The 12,891-nt window shown below is 43.4% G+C and overlaps 1 pseudogene; it reads right to left on the bottom strand.

Annotated features, from left to right (window-relative positions):
* The window catches only part of LOC127687912 (40S ribosomal protein S8-like), a 72,454-nt pseudogene extending 61,288 nt beyond the window's left edge, over positions 1-11,166 (bottom strand).
* Between the last annotated feature and the right edge of the window lie 1,725 nt (positions 11,167-12,891).

Here is a 12,891-nt window from a genome sequence, read left to right as displayed (position 1 = left end):
GCTGGGCTTAAAGGCATGCACCACCACCGCCCAGCAAGACAATTGTGTAGAATGATAAAAAATACACACTTCACAAAGACATGAAATAATTTCACACCAAAGACTGAGAACAAATGTAGGAAAAATACCTTCATAGCCTTGGAGCAAGCAAAGAGTTCATAAAAAAAAAAAAAAAAAAAATACAAAGCCAAAACATATCTACAAAAGAAAAAACACTAATATAGTGTATGACTCCTTACAAACTAATAAACATTTTAAATTATCATTAAGGAAAGTAAATAAATACTAATATTTGGAGCCAATGAGATGGTTGAGCTCCTGAATGACCTGAATGGGGTTCACTGGGACCCACATAGTAGGAGAGAACCAGTTCCCATAGGACAAGCACACTGTGGCACACACACAAACACACACACACACTAAGGCAATAGATATAAAATAAACCTTAAGATAGTGCCAAACAGGGCTGGAGAGAGATGGTTCAGTGGTTAAGAGCACTGGCTGCTCTTCCGAGGGTCTTGAGTTTAAATCCCCACCATATGGTGGTTCACAACCATCTGTAATGAGATCTGTCCCTCTCTTCTGGGGTGTCTGAAGATAGTTACAGTGTACTTACGTATAATAAATAAATAAATCAGCTGGGCATGGTGGCGCATGCCTGTAATCCCAGCACTTGGGAGGCAGAGGCAGGTGGATTTCTGAGTTCGAGGCCAGCCTGGTCTACAGAGTGAGTTGCAGGACAGCCAGGGCTACATGGAGAAACCCTGTCTCGAAAAAACCAAAAAAATAAATAAATAAATAAATAAATAAATAAATCTTTAAAAAAAGATAGTGGCAAACCACAGTCTAAGAGAAAATATTCATACTCAATACGTGTATATATGATAAGAATATACACACAGGGACACACACAAATAAGTAGATATAACAAAATAAATGAAAATAACAATTTTTAAAGAATTTTATCTAGGGGTGTAGCTCAGTGGTAGTGTGTTTGCCTAGTACACACAAGGTTTCAGTGTTTGATCCCAAGATCTGCAAAAAAAAAAAAAAAAAAAAGGAAAAAAAAGTTTGACAGGTAATAATATCCCCCCCCCCAGTCCTTCATATGAATTTATCTCCCTTGAATATCTGCTGGTGTATATATTGTAAAATATCCTACCGATGGTGTCTGGATTACAATTAGTTTTACTTTAGAGAAATCCATTGTCCCTACTGCTCTGGGGGAATTATAGCCTGTTCTGCTCAGCTATGGGCATGAAACAAAATTCGCCTTGTACTGTGAGATCAAGGACTCCCTGGCTTGGTCCTGTATTGGCTTATGACATTCCAGGCAATATCTAGTATCAGCCAGGTGACCAGTCAGTGACTAACCAGCATTTACAAAGCTTTAAATCCTAATCTCTCATTTACATGCGTTTAAACGCGTTCAATAGCTCTCCCCATAAATAATGTTTACCCACTACAATTTATTGACCGCTGGCTTTGTCCACTTTGACTTTCCTCACTGTGCCGCCCTAAGATTCACTTCATCCCTTCCATGTTTAGAAGCAGCCAAGGAAATGCTAAGGCCCTGTACTTACAGGCCTAATACTCCTGGGTCCCGAGCGTAAACATTTGAAGGCCGACTAGAGCAAAGCAAACAGCAGCGGAAGTTGGGCTGATGGTGAGCGGAAACAGCAGGCTTGGGCCTGCACAAGCTACTTAGTCCAAAATGTGTCGAGATGGTGCTCCCGGAGCACATGCGTCTTGAAGCTCTATATACCTTCAGGATTCTGAAGCCATAGTGACTGTGTTCCGGGTGACCAATGCTCGGCAGAGTGTGCCGAACCCGGATTCTTGCTCCCGGTGTTCCTGGCCTCCCCTCAAGTGTTCAGATACCCAGAAGGCAGCTCTTGTCTGGAGTCCGCAGATGTCAAGAGTTCCACACACTGAAAAGCACCCACACTAGCACTTGTGAACTCATTTGGTATTTCCGGCACATCAATAAAGTGGCATCACCATGCCTACTTTATGAATGAGATTACTGTCTCCTAGAATCAGACTTCACTGAAACACCCCAAATTTGTGTTCATTAAGCTATAGAGTATATATTTTTTTCATATGTTTTCTGTTACTGAATAAGGAATTTCACTGGCCTTTCTGACTGGGTCCAGGGAAGGAAATCCAAAGTCAATGGACAACAAAACAACAACAACAAAAGGGCGATGGTGGTGCACACCTTTAATCCCAGCACTTGGGAGGCGGATTTCTCAGGCGGATTTCTGAGTTCGAGGCCAGCCTGGTCTACAGAGTGAGTTCCAGGACAGCCAGGGCTACACAGAGAAACCTTGTCTCAAAAAACAAACAAAAACAAAACAAAACAAACAACAAAGTCAATGGACTTTCTGAATCATGGCAGCATCTTTGTCATTTGGGCATCCTTTGAATCACATGTGAGTTTATACCAAGAGATGAGACAAAAAATACTGCCTATGTGATCACAGGACCAAGGCTTGGATTAACCTAACTTTAAGGGACAGAGAAAAGAAGCCTGACTTGGTGTTGCATGCCTTAAATCCCGGTGTTTGGGAATCGGAGAGAGACAAGTGGATTTCTGTGAGTTCAAGGCCAGCTGATCTACACAATAATCTCAAGATCTCAAAAATAAGTAAATAAATAAATAAGATTGAGAAAGAGGGAAGGAAGAGGAAGTCAGATCAGTTACCTGGCTAATAATTCAACCATGCCCACATAACGGAACTCCAATAAAACGGTAGCTGCTGAAAGCTGTAATAGGTCTGCGGGATGTCATAGAAGAGATCACGGAAGCTGTCTCTTGGAACCCCTCACACCTTACTGTATGCCTCTCTTCATCTGGTTGGTCCTTGTTTGTATCCTTTGGAATACAGCTGTGATTGTGCTCAAGGCTGGGATCTATGGGAACCCTCCAGCTTTGTAGCTAGCTGGTCATCTGTGGCCCAGAGACTCCCAAAGTGCAGCTAACATCTAAAACGATGGCAGCCTTGCAGGTGACCATGCCTTTTAATTTGTGTGGTCCATGCTAACTCCAGAAGTTAGTGCCAAAATTGAACTATAATATATATGTTGATGTCAGAATACTTTCCAGATAAAGCACATTGCTTTTATAAGATATTTTATGCTTGATTGATATATCTTCCTACTTGTAAAAATTACTTATCTTGTGGTGTGATAATAAAACTAATGGGATTTTTTTTCACTTAACAGCTTTTATGTCAGTGGTAGGGTTTTCAGGAAGTAGGTAAAAAACATTAACAAGGAGTTGCTGCACTTAGAACACCTGTAACAGTGGGTCCAACTGAGAGGCAGATGGTGACATCAATGCGCCACTCCCAAAACCAGTGTAGGCCAGATCAGTCAGTCCAGCTTCTGTGGTGCGCAGACATAACCGAGGGTATGACTGAATAGAAAATGTCAACGTTTTATGGTCATCAAGAAAATAAAAACTTATTCTATTTTTGAGGTCAGGTGTGTGTGCAGGGGGATGGGGGATCCGAGGTTGCTATCAGATTGCTAACAACATCATTTAAGTTGGATGTAAAGGTCTGAGAGTGCCAAGTATGTTGGTAGAGAAAGGGGGGGAGTTGTTTATAACCCAAATAAAGTGGTGTCCCAAGTTCTTACATTATTCTCTATGCTTTGCTGCCTTAAAAGAAGATAAGATAGACAGACAGACAGACATATACATACATACATACATACGTACACATGCAAACTCTAAATTCTGCATCTCCATGTCTGATGACAAAGCACTCTCCAGATCTCCAACTCATTTCAGCCTTGATGACTGCAACAAACTTTCTCATGGTCTGGTTCCACTCCCCGTTAGCAGCTTTCCTCAGCAGATATCCTAAGGCTCTGGTATCTCTAACATCTTGGGGTGTATCCAAAACAACAGCAGTAAAGTTGTTCCAGTGTTTGAGACCCACACATGATCTTCTGAGCTCCCCAAAGGGCTTGAGTCACTTCTCCAGCTCTGCCCTCCATAGCACTCCAGAGTCTGGTTAACTCTATTCCACTGCTGCTGCTGTTCTTGGTGGCCATCCCATGGTACTGACATCTCCAGTGTGCTGGGGTCTTCCACTGCAACTAGGCTTCATCAATAGCCTCCCATAGGCTCTCTTCATGGTATGAAGCCTCAACCTCTTTGCATGACCTCTTCAGTCATGGGCCACCAACTGCAACTGAGGCTGCACCTCACCAATGTCCTTCTCTGGTCTCTCATAGTGTCAAGCCTCAACTGTTCTTCATGACCCCTTCATGCCTTCAAAATCAATACCACTGGGTAACTCTTACACATTACCAAGACCATCTGCAGTATGAGTTACAACCTTAGCTATCTCTGGAACACAGCCTCTTTGTGCTCTCAGAAAACACTTCCCAGATTTCACCTCAGTGCTGGTCTCTTTTTTTTAAAGATTTATTATATGTAAGTACACTGTAGCTGTCTTCATATACAGCAGAAGAGCTGTCAGATCTCATTGTAGGTGGTTGTGAGCCACCATGTGGTTGCTGGGATTTGAACTCAGAACCTTCAGAAGAGCAGGCAATGCTCTTAACCACAGAGACATCTCTCCAGCCCAATGCTGGTCTCTTAGCTAATTTCTTAGCTCCAGCCAACCAGCATCCTAGTAATCCCATCTATCCTTGACTCCAAAGCCACAGCCACATGACCAAAGTTTTCAAGTTCTGCTGCTTGCTGGAGCTGGAACATGCCCTCCTTGTTCTATTACATCCTTTACTTCCTAAGCTTGGCTGTCCTGGAACTTGGTCTGTAAACTAACCTTGAACTCAGAGATGTGCATGCCTCTATGTCCTGACTTCTTAGATTAAAGGAGTGTACCAACACACCTGACCTAAGCTTTTCTCTACTTGGAACTTGCTCTGTCCCAGGCTGGCCTTGAACTCAGAGATCTGCTTGCATCTGTCTCCTGGGATTAAAGGCGTGTCCCACCAGGCCTGGGCCTGAGCTTTCCCTGGCTACTCCTCCTCAGCATCTGGATCACAGACCTTCAGTATCCACAGGAACATTGGCTAGGCACGCTGGCCTACCTGTAATAGCACTTCCTGAGAAGTAGAGACAGGGGATTGATCCCCAGTGCAAGCTGGCAAGTTACACTAGCCAAATTGACAAACTCTGGGCTCAAATGAGAGTCCCAGCCTCCAAATATAAATGCAATCACAGACATGATGTCCCTGACATCAACCTCAGTCCTCCACACACACATTTACACACACCCAAACACAGAAGGGCACTTATTCACATGTGAACGCAAGTACACACATGTGCAGATACCACACATAGGCATGAAAAAAAAGAAGTAAATACTTCCCACAAAATAAAGTAAACACTTAAGGTGTATAACACAGAAAACCTTGGCCTTGCAGCCAGTCAGTCAAATTACAGCCACACAAGCTTGTTAGCAGAACATCTTCAAGCCACTTAACCCCACATGTCTCATTTTTATGGTCTATAAAACACACATAACAGCTTCTGTCTGCTTGTCTGAGCATCAGTAGGGACAATGCATGAGAAACAGTGCCCACAACACTAAATAAATATGAAATCTTGCTGTTGCCAACTCTCAAATCCGAAGATATCTTTCGAATAGAGCATCCCAAAGAACAACCAGACGGAACCGTAGTGTTTTATTGGGCTTTGTTTTTGCTGTTTGTTTGTTGTATTGAGACAGAGTCTCACTGTATAGCCATAGCTGGCCTAAAACTTGCTATGTGGACCAGGCTGGCCTCAAACTCACAGAGAGCCTCCTGCCTGCCTCTTGCCTCTGGTGTGCCGGGATTAAGGCCAGCCAGCATGCCTTGCTAACAGTAGTGTTATCCACCAACCACCCTACCACTCATGGCTGCAAATGCCTTCTGTCCTGACACCAGGTAAAGATGAGAAGATACAGGGATTAGTGCTAAAAAGCAAAGTCCCGGAACAGGAGGAGAGTGACTAAATAAAGCACAGTCTCCCCATGAGTCCTAGCTGAACAGCAGCAAGTCAACCGCCCAGGGCAAAGGCAGTGTTAAACTTCAAAAGCTAAAATACCTGACAGAGCTTGCCTAAATCTCATGCCAATAATCCCAGTACTTTGGAGACTGAGGCAGGATTGCTGTGAGTTCAAAGCCAGCCTAGGTTACAGGGTGAGCTCCAAGCCAGCATTGGCTACAGAGTAATATCTTGTCTCAAAAAAATATAATAATAATAATAATAACAACAACAAGATAAATCCTAAATCTTGCAATGGTAAAGTTTGGTTCCTCCACCACTACACCACTAACCTGCCCCTGGCTGGATTTCTCCAGGGTGCCATGCCAGGGAATCATCTCTGTTGTGGCTGCAATTCCAATTATGTGTTAGTTTCTACGGCCTTCTCCTTTTGCAGCTGACCGGATGTATCAACTGTACTGAATGTCCACACTCGGTCTCCATGTATGTTCCTGTGAGTTAATTTCCATCCGAGGAAGAACAAGGCACGCATGCCCTGGGAAATGGGCTTTGTGGTTAGGTAAACCTGAGAACGGCTCAGCCGAGGAAATTCAATGAATACACTGCGAGAAACAGGTTCCGTTTCTTTTTTGCCTTATTCTCTTATTGATTTGTCTGTGCCTCCATGGATGTTTATCACGGCATCAACTAGTCCTTTAATTTGCAATCTTGTTATTATTTAGGAAATAAAATGCAAACCTCCTTTAGCATTAATATAATGAGACATTACTCTTTATGGAGAATTGTCAGGCATTTTAGTAACCCATATATCTTTGGTTCCCGGGGAAAAGACTTATTGATTTTTCTAGCAGTTGCTGTTAAGGCTTGAGATTTAGCAGTGGAGTCTCAGCAAGTCTACACAGGGGAGCTGTTTACACCATCGGCATAATTACTATCAGGTTGCACGTGTGTGTCATGCAACTGGTACTTACACTCTTACAGCATTATTAAACTAAGTCATTCTTTTCTCTGCCTCCACACTTGAAATGCTAAACATGCCTGCGGTGCGCCCTTCTGAATTTAGATTATACACAGTAGAAACTTACAAAGTGGTCTCCTGAATATGGTCGTAGCCGAATACATCTCTAGACTGATTAGTACAAGCCGATATCTCCAGGGGGCAAGAAGAAAAAGGGCATGATTTTTTTCTTCTGGAAAAGGGCTCCTCACTCATCTCTCCAGAGACTTTTCCACTCTTCTTCCTTTCTTCAAACCTCAGCAACTAGCCGCAGTCTTCCAATGGAAATGAATCCCTTTGCAGTTTCTTAGGGATCTTGTGTGAATGGTATAAGATCATCGGAATGGTCTTGTAACACGGGTGCTGGGACTCACCTAGACCAGTGGTTCTCAACCTTCCCAGTGCTGCGACCCTTTAATACAGTCCTCATGTTGTGGTGACCCCAACCACAAAATTATTTTTGTTGCTACTTCATAACTGTTATTTTGCTACTATTATGAGTCATAATATAAATTTCCTTGTTTTCTTATGGCCTTAAATGACCCCTTTGAAAGAGTCAATTGAGCCCCAAAGGGGTCTTGACCTACCTGTTGAGATCCACTGAACTACAGGAATCTCTAGACTTCCCTAACACAAAGAATTGAATGTCAATGAAACACAGATGACAAAGAAAGGGAAAGTTTTATCCCTTCACATTGGGAACCCTAGCTGGAATGGCTTAGGTATTTTACAGCATCCCTATTTAACAGCATCTGTTCCTGGTTTGAAGCTCAACCCTGTACTTCCTACAGTCTCGTCTCTCAGTGTCAGCGAACAAGAAGCCATCATTTCAGGAAGCCCACACTTGCTGTCCTTGTCTACTATGCCCCTCTAACTCTCCTTCAGTTTTATAGCCAACTTCTAATGGCTACAAGCTTGGTCTCATGAGTTGACTGGGGACATTGAAAGCAAGTTCAGGAGTCAGTCACACAGAAATGGGAAGGTCTGAGGGAAAAAAAAAAAAAAACAGGAATCCAGAAATAGAATAAGTAGATGGGGGGGTGGGGGGAGTCAGTGGTTAAGAGCACTGACTGCTCCTCTGAAGGTCCTGAGTTCAAATCCCAGCATCCACGTGGTGGCTCACGACCATCCGTAATGAGATCTGGCGCCCTCTTCTGGTGTCTGAAGACAACAACAGTGTACTCACATATAATAAATACATCTTGAGAATAAGTAGATGGTATATAGAAAGACAAGAATAATTGAAAGGACATGGGGGAAAGGGTGGGGATGTAGCTCGGTTGCCAGAGCATTTACATGAAGCCTTGGGTTCAATCCCCAGCTCTTCATAAACTGAGTGATAGAGGTGAGAAGATCAAGAAATTCCAGTCTAGTCTCTCCTTGACTACATGGCGAGTTTGAGGCTAGCCTAAGCTAGAGAGTCCATCTCAAGGAAAAGGTATTGAGGGAAACAGGAGAGTCTAGTTGAATCCCCTCAGCTGAGAACCAAACGTCCAACAAAACTAACACTTTGTGAGAAAGTTTTAAAAACAGCAAGAATTGTCCAACTAACTAAATGAGCATAATCCCTAACTACATTCTAATTAATCCTTAAAAACACAAACAAGGCCAGGCAGTGGTGGCACACGCCTTTAATCCCAGCATTTGGGAGGCAGAGACAGGCAGATTTCTGAGTTCGAGGCCAACCTGGTCTACAAAGTGAGTTCCAGGACACCCAGGGCTACACAGAGAAACCCTGTCTGGAAAAACCAAAATAATAATAATAATAATAATAATAATAATAAAATTTAAAAATAAAATGCCTTTTACTAAAATCCACCCCCATCCATACTAGTGTATCCTAATTTCTTTTCAGTGGAAAAGCTTTACCAGAGGGCATGATTCTATAAAAAATATTTCTGGGGCTAATGGTGGCAGCTGGAGATCTCTGCTCCCCATTCCTGGTTATTAACAATCTGTATCCAAAGGTGAAAGAAATTTTGGTCATCTTGGCCAAGAACACAGCTTACTGAAATGTATTCTTGGAGTCTTGAAATGGAGTCTTGGAGTAGAGTCCATTCAAGGTACAGAATTGTCATTTCCAGAAGTCTCTTTTGGTCATTTTCCCAAGATCAGTTATTCTCAAACTAAACAGGCATGCAGGGGTGTTTGTATAGGGGTAAGAATCGATGGAGTAAGTGACTGAAGAAGCATCATATGTGATTCTCAACTCTATCACATCTACCACCTGGGAGACTAGGCTCTGGACAAGCCTGGGGTGGGGGCATTGATGCGGTTGAGTGATGTGGTAAGGCCCACTTACCGAGGGTGGAAAGAAAGGATAAAGGGATCTGAGCCCCAGCCTTCCCTCAGCCCCTCCTGACTTCAGGTGTGCTGTGATCGCTGCTTCAAGCTCCTAGTGCCTTGACTTTCCCATCTCAGTCTGAAATAAGCCCTTTCTCCAATAAGCTACTCGCGTTGAGGTGTTTTGTTATAGCAGCAGGAAAAGTAACTAAGACATAGTGCTATAGACCTTCAAATAAAGCCCAGTAGGGTGCATACACCCTAAATCCCAGTACTCAAGAGTCAGAAGCAGAAGGATCTCAGTGAATTTGAGGTCAGTCTGATCTATGTAGAGAACTCCAGGCAACCAGGGCTATAATGGTAAGACACTGTCTGCACAAAAAGAAACCCTGTAACATACGTGTTGGGGTACTATTATCAGGCTCTACATGATGTAGAAATAAGATCCCTGCAAACCATGCTTAGTGCAACAATAGAAATAGCAGCAGTTCAGCTGGGGCTGGAGAGATGGTTTAGCAGTAAGAACACTTACGTTCTCTCAGAGACTAGAGTTTGGCTTACAAACTTTGTAATTCCAACTCTGGAGAATTCTATGCACTCTTCATGCCTCTATGAGCACGTGAACACATCTGCTCATACCTGCCCCCAACATATACACACACACAAATATGTACATGTTTTATGTGTTTCCAAGAGACAGCTCAGAGGTTAAGAGTGCTTTTCCTTCTCTAAAGACCTGAGTTCAGGTCCTACACACATTAGGCAGCTCACAGTTACCTCTAAATCTGCCACAGCAAGATCCATCATTGCCCCTGGCCACCTGGGCACCGGCACATGCACAATAACCTCTCACACACACACACACACACACACACACACACACATGATGTAACATAATTTTTCCAAACTAATACCAGCAATAATTCTCCTGGAAATGAGGAACCCTGGAGCCCTTAGGCCTAAGTATTTGATTCTTTTGACTTGCAGAGGTCGACTTGTTTTATGCAGGATCACATGGGATTTGGGCAGCAAAGGAAATTAGCAAAGGACATGAGAAGGACATACAAAGAAGGCACTGGGGCTGGAGATGGTTTAAGAGTTTTAAGTTTAAGAGCACTGACTTGCTTTTCCAAAGGTCCGGAGTTCAAATCCCAGCAACCACATGGTGGCTCACAACCATCCATAATGAGATCTGATGCCCTCTTCTAGTGTGTCTAAAGACAGTCACAGTGTACTTATATATTAATAAATAAATCTTAAAAAAAAAAAAAAAAACAGATGCAGGGTAGTAGTGGTACAGGCCTTTAATCCCAGCACTTGGTAGGCAGAGGCAGGCAGATTTCTGAGTTCAAGGCCAGCCTGGTCTACAGAGTGAGTTCCAGGACAGCCAGGACTACACAGAGAAACCCTGTCTCAAAATAACAAAAACAGAAAGAAAGGCACTGTTAGAATGAACTGGCTAAGAGAGTCTAGGAGGCCTCCATCAAATTCCTCCCCTCAGAGCACAGGGAGTCCCAGGATGAGGAGGCAGAAAGTAAAAGTCAGAGGGACTTTCAACTAAGCGAAGCAGCAAGCACAGGCCCTGAGTCTGCACCAGGTCCCCTGTGCATACTGTAGATATTAGCTTTTTTGTTTTTGTTTTTTGTTTGTTTGTTTGTTTGTTTTTGTTTTTTTCCGAGACAGGGTTTCTCTGTGTAGCCTGGAACTCTGTAGACCAGGCTGGCCTGGAACTCAGAAATCTGCCTGCCTCTGCCTCTCAAGTGCTGGGATTATAGACATGTGCTACCACACCCGGCTTTTAGCTTATTTTTAGGGGACTCTAACTGAAACAAGCAGGCCTCTGACTTTTTTGCTTGCTCTTGGGACTTACCCTCTTATTGGGCTGGCTGTTGCATCCAACTTCGATATACATTTTTGCTTCATCTTATTATATTTTGTCATGTTTGTTTTTTTCTCTCAGAAGCCTGTGTGTGTGTGTGTGTGTGTGTGTGTGTGTGTGTGTGTGTGTGTGTGTGTGAGAGAGAGAGAGAGAGAGAGAGAGAGAGAGAGAGAGAGAGAGAGAGATCTGGAGGGAAGAGGCGAGGGTAGGAAGGAACTAGGAGGAGTGACGGAAGAACAAACTATAATTAGGATCTATTGTATAAGAAAATAATGTATTTTTAATAATAAAAATAACAATAGCCGGGCGGTGGTGGCACACCTTTAATCCCAGCACTTGGGAGGCAGAGGCAGGCAGATTTCTGAGTTCCAGGCCAGCCTGGTCTACAGAGTTCCAGGCTACACAGAGAAACCCTGTCTCAGAAAACCAAAATAATAGGGATACTATACACAGCAGTTACTGGATATCCCACGTATACAGGAGTCCTTTTTGTTTTGAAGACAGGCCTTCTCTGTACAGCCTTGGCTATCCTGGAACTTGCTCTGTAGATCAGACTGGCCTGGAACCCATAGATTATCTGCTGCCTCTGCCTCCTGAGTTCTGGGACTAAAGGTGTGCGCCCCCCCCCCCCAACTCTTGAGGAGTCTTATCTAATGGGCATTTATCCTGCATCTGTTGCACAAGGCAAGCACGCTTCCTGTGCACCTCTGTAACAATGAAATCATCACACACACTTTCCTAGTTCCTATTGCTAATTATCTGTTTGTTAGACTACAAGTATTTACTAACCCCCCCCCTCCTGCTAATAGGCATAGTTTAGTGGCAAGGAGTTTTCAAACTGACTGGTGCAAACTTCAGGCTATACTATCTCTTGTGTCTGCAAACTACATTCATAAAATGGGGATTTGTCCTCACAGTTGTAACGGCGCTATTTGAGTCCTCCCAAAACCCTAATCACCAAGGTGATTTTAGGAAAAGTGTTAAGGCCTAGATAGAATGTTAATCTGGAGATAAGAGGTAGAGCTCTGGGCTGGAGAGATGGCTCAGTGGTTAAGAGCACTGACTGCTCTTCCGAAGGTCTTGAGTTCAAATCCCAGGACCCACATGGTGGCTCACAACCATCTGTAATGAGATCTGATGCCCTCTTAAAAAAAAAAGAGGCAGAGCTCTTTGAGTGTGCAGACTGTTGAGAGCTCAAGCAATGACAGACCCAAGTTCTAGTTCATTCTTTTGGGAAGATCTTGGAAAAATTACCTCATGTCTAAGATTGGTCTTCTCAGCTATGTAATGATCGGATCTACTGAAAGGAACTCTAATCCTTGGAAACATCTGTAAAGTCCTTTACAACATCTACCACAGAAGAAATTTTAAACAATTTCTATTGGGTTGAGTCCCACTCAACCCTAGTAACCAGAACACCTGTCCACGAGCAGGCCTCCCTCCAGGACCAGAGACTAATCTTTCCTAAGTCACTGTACGTGTATGTACATTACACAGGCCACCAGGCTAGAACCGGCTTCTGATCAGGTCAGCCTGCTCTCACACTAAAGCAGGAAATGTGTTAAGCTTCTCTAATCTCAGCTCCCGGATGCAACAAAGTCATCCCACGTCCCAAAATACAAACAAAAACCTTACACTCCAGGCTTTAGTAAGAGCTTTCCCAGACACTTCCCTGTCAGCAACTGAGGCATAGTTCTGAGCTTCTCAAAAAACTGGCCTCCAACCCACTTAACACAAGCTGTCCTTAAACTCTTGATC

Source organism: Apodemus sylvaticus, chromosome 6, assembly GCF_947179515.1.
Source record: "Apodemus sylvaticus chromosome 6, mApoSyl1.1, whole genome shotgun sequence".
In the NCBI taxonomy this organism is placed as follows: Eukaryota; Metazoa; Chordata; class Mammalia; order Rodentia; family Muridae; genus Apodemus; species Apodemus sylvaticus.
The sequence above is the reverse complement of the archived record's forward strand: the minus strand, read 5'-3'. Positions and strand labels throughout refer to the sequence as shown.